This window comes from Penaeus monodon, chromosome 17, assembly GCF_015228065.2.
Source record: "Penaeus monodon isolate SGIC_2016 chromosome 17, NSTDA_Pmon_1, whole genome shotgun sequence".
In the NCBI taxonomy this organism is placed as follows: Eukaryota; Metazoa; Arthropoda; class Malacostraca; order Decapoda; family Penaeidae; genus Penaeus; species Penaeus monodon.
Genome location: NC_051402.1, coordinates 29,576,761 through 29,581,760, shown reverse-complemented (window position 1 = coordinate 29,581,760; position 5,000 = coordinate 29,576,761). Strand labels below are relative to the sequence as shown.

General features: G+C 32.0%; 1 protein-coding gene across 1 annotated transcript in view; it reads left to right on the top strand.

The window, feature by feature from the left end:
* LOC119583646 (hemicentin-1-like) overlaps positions 1-5,000 on the top strand; it is a gene marked incomplete at its 5' end in the record, with an annotated part of 52,766 nt that overhangs the window by 41,218 nt on the left and 6,548 nt on the right.

Sequence of the window (5,000 nt, the reverse complement as noted above, 5' to 3'; positions counted from 1 at the left end):
ACACACACACACACACACGCACACACACACACACACACACACCACACACACACCACACACACACATATATATATATAATATATTATATATATATATATATATATAATATATATTATATTTTAAATATGTAATATATTACAAATGTATGTGTATATATATATATGTATGTATATCTATGTGTGTGTGTATTAATGCACAAAAGCATGGTTTTGCATATATTGGGTGGTTTAAATGGTGACATGTTGGGTGCCGCTGCTGCCTTGCGTTCAGGTATGGGAATTCACCATAAAAAAAAAGGAACGGCTTCATGTGTAAAAGTCTAGTAGGGCCCAAAAAGGCTATGAGAGTTTACCCATACAAAAAAAGTCCATTTGGGGGCAGAAAGGGGGAGTCAACCCTGCGAAAAATCCTGAGCGGAGTCCATAAGGCAGTTCATTTTCACTTCCGACCGTTCTAGAAAGTCTTGCAATGCAACTGGGCCAAAAACTGCCGGTTTTGCCTTTTCTTGGACCCCATCAGCTGAGGGAGAGAGAGAGCCTGTTCGGGGAAAACAGTTTGCTCCTCATTTCCCTCGCCAAGCATTGATCTCCCTTTTTTCTTAAAAGGTGAGCTGTCTCATACAAAGGGGACGGGAAAAGAGGACAATCAGCAACATTATAGCGTCAACACAGTTATAAACTACAATGCTAAAACTAGGGTAAAAGCGTAAACGCAGCAATAATATCAAAAAATCGACACGACTGATGGTGGCCGCAAAAATAATATAAAATTTGATAATAATATATTTTTAAATATAAATTAGTATAATAATAATATTATAAAAATATTTTATAATTTATATGTGGTGTTGTGTGTGTGTGTGTGTGTGGGTGTGGGGTGTGATAACAAGAATAAATATATTATATATATTATATATAAAATATAATAATAATTTTAAATATATAAATTATAGGGTATATAGAGAAAAAGATATATATATAATATATATAAAATTATATTATATGTAATAAATAAATATATATATAATATAATTAATATAATATGTATATATTATTATTATATATATAATAATATTTTATATATATTAATATATATATTATATTACGGGGTTTTATCATTTAAAATTTAAAAATTATATAATATATTATTAATATATATAATATATATATAATACGGGTATACACACCCCACACACAAAACACAACACCCCACAAAAACCACACACACACACACACACACACACAATATATAAATAAAATTATTATTTTATATATAATATATATATATATATATATATATATATAATATATATATATATAAAATTGCTGTCAATTTTGTAAATATCAACTCTATAATACAAATAATAAAAAAATGTTACTTTGGATCACCGCTACCACCGGGTTTGGATTAAAGGGAAACCCCTGAAAAAACCCCAATTTTAACTTACCTAACTTTAATATGGTTGCGGGACTCTCGATTTAAGGGTATGAGGTGGTTGAATTTATTTTCTGCTGATGTTCGAAGTAAAAAGGGTCAAAAAAAACTTTTAACCCAGTTTGGTTTAATATTAGAAATTATCAAATACAAAGAATGACGGGAAATATTTTTTTACTAAATCATTTCAAGTCAACAGTTAATTTTCACTTTAACCCTCCCCTTTGCCTTAATTATAACTAAGATCACTATAAAAAATATACGAAAAATAAGTGGAGAGGAACGGGGGACAGTAACCCCACTCCCTTCCCTGCAATTTTCATAATTCCCCTCTCCTAAAAAAAATTATCTGGTTCACTTAACTTTCTCAGTCATTACTTGGCACAGTCAAAATTGTCACCTTCGACAAATTCGTTGCTTTACCCACGGGCCAAATGAAAAAAAAAATTTTTTAACGGCAACGTAAACGAGATAAAAGGGAAAACGACTTTTTTTATTTATACAATTTAGTTCATTGGTTTAAACCCCAATCACACGGTGGCAAGAATACATGCCATGCCCCTAAACAATTTTTTTTTTTTATTGCTTTACACTTATGTCTTACAAGTGTAGTCACAAAGAGTCAGTCATTAACCCTACCTATCTCACCTGTTTATTTTTTTCCCTTGACTTTTGGAAAGGGTCTTTTGTTATTTCTTTGTCTTAAATGCTACCAAGTTTTTTGATAAAATTTTTAATAAACCATAGCCCAATAAAAATAACAGTATTGATATAACTGATTAAAAAGAAAGAAAAACACATTTTCCCGCCAATTCAAGCAATCAGGGTGGTCAAAAGGCCCTACAGATGGGACTTCTTGTCGGCTAGCACATGGGGACCCATCTGTATGAAAACAAAAGTCACAAAAAATACAGAGTATAGAACATAGATTCGTGGTGGTAGGGTTAATATTTATATTGTTTACTTATCAAGCATTACAACCCTTCAATTTTCCCGGGAAAAAAAGATTTTTAAAAAACCCGATATTTAACATATCTTTTTGTGAATGAAAGCCTGATCATCTGATGTAGGACATGTAAAACTGCATAACCCCCCCCCCCTGAATTGTGAGCATTAAAAAAAAATCAAACCATTTTTTTAGTGATTATTATAATTTTCTTAAAATGTATAAAAACAAATTTTGGTATATGATATGCCTTCAAAATAAAAAAAGTAAAAAAAACTTTTCGGGGGGAGTTTTGGCAGTTCTACTTGGCCAGATATCTTACAATTTTTTAAATTAAAACAATGAAACCTTTTTTAATGTATAATACATAGATTTAGGGGGGGATATATGTGTAAGTGTGTAGTATTTTATATATTATAATATATATATATATAATTATATATAATAGTATAAAAATATAATTATATTTTATATATTTATAATATAATATATATATATATAAACAACCCTCCCCCCGACCCGGGCTCGAACCTAGGCACTCCGGGGATGAAACCCGGGGGCCAGTGCTAAACCAACCATCCCACACGACCCAAAAAAAAGGTGCAACTAGGTTCCCCCTAGCTCCATAGACATACCTATTATCTACTTGATTTTAAAGATAGCAAGTTTTGCACACTCCCCCTGGGCATCGGTGGAAATTGGTTGCAATTTAAATCCTAAGTCAGAGTATGAGGTATATTTTATGACAGATGGGAATAAGCAATGCTTCATTGATATCGATAAAAAAAAATTCCCCTGACCAGGGTCGAACCAGGCACTCCGGGTATAAAACCGGAGGCCAGGCTAAACCAACCATGCCCCACGCGGGAATACACATTTCATCTTTTTATAAAAAATACCTCAGTACATCGACTTGGGTTTTGGATTGCTAAAAGGCAACGAAAGTCCTTAAAGTTTGGCAGATAGAAATAAAAATCTGTAAATTTTACGGAAATAGCAAAATCAGATCAAGTACATCTTTAAATTTTTTGTAATAAAAAAATAAATAAATAAATAAATAAAAGCTTACCGAATAAAATTAGCAGATCAATCTTTGGTTTCCAATTTTCTACCATCTTCTCGTATTCTTCCAGGTGAGAAATGGAAGACTTTCGATTAAAAGAAAATTACAAATGTACGCCACACTCGTAGCGACAGGGCGGATTCTGGTAAGCCTACACTCTGCATGTATCAGTTTACAGTCCCATGGGAGCCCCGTCGCCAAAAGTTGGAAGGGATTTTCGAAAAGATGCTGAGAAAAGGATGGGTAAAAAAAATTTCTACGTTTGATCATTTTTTTTTTTTTTCGTTTACGTCGAAACCCAAACTCAGGGTGTCCCCATATATATTCATGCATTCGCCCAAAAATTTTTGAATGTAAAATGTATAAATTTTATAATATGCAATTTTCAAGAAAAAGAATATCATTAAAAAAGGATTCTTTTTTCAGGAATCAAAGAGTCGAGGAAGAAGAATTGGTGATCACCGCTTATTGGATCGTGGGTGGTGGGCTGCAGCAATTGCCAGACACTTTTGATTTTTTTTAGGTTTAGCAATAAAAGCATTGCCTAGAAGGCAGTCGACAAATGATCAGCATATGGCATTGCACACGGGTTTCCCAAAATTGAGGTTCGCCCAAGGAAAAAAATTATACTTCGCAGACCCTCACCGGGATCGAAGAAAGGAACCCCGATTTAATACCTTTAAAAGGGAAAGGGGAGCACTTTCCAACGCACAGACAGGTTCAAAATCAAAAATAATGTGGAACTTTTCTCAAACCCCCCCTCCCCAAGGGTCATTGGGTTTTAAAAAACACATTTATTTTTTTATAAAGATGGGGCATTAGTTTAATACGGAATTTTGCTTTTCACCATACTAAAGCATCTATTTTGAAACCAATAAATAATATTTTATGTCTTCAGCTTCAAAGTTGAATTCATGAGCAGAATTACGGTAAAATTTTAACTGGGGTGATGTTCACACACCTACACCCCGATTATGAATATAAAAATAAATTATTATTATATATTTTTCCCCCATAATATATATATATATATAAATATATATATATTATATATTATATATATTATTATTAATACATAATATATATTTTTTTTTAATATGTACACCAACCCCCAAAAACCCCACACACACACACACACACACCCACAAAAACCACAAAACACACACAAACACACACCCCAAACACACACACACCACACACACACCAAAAAGTTGAAAATAAATATATATAAATATATATAATAATATAAATATATTTTAATAATTTTATAGTGTGTATATTTATATTTATATTTTATTTTTATTTTATATTTATATATATATATAATAATTTTAAACAACTATGTGTGTGGTGGGGGTGTGTGGGGTGTGTGTGTGTGGTGTTGTGTGGGGGGGTGTGGGTGTGTGTGTGGGTTGTGCGTGGTGGGGGGTGGTGTAATAGTATATATATATATTATATATATGTATATATATATATATATTATATATAAAATATTTTAATATATAGAAGAGAAGAGAGAAGAGAGAGAGAGAGAGAGAGAGAGAGAGTGAGGCCGCT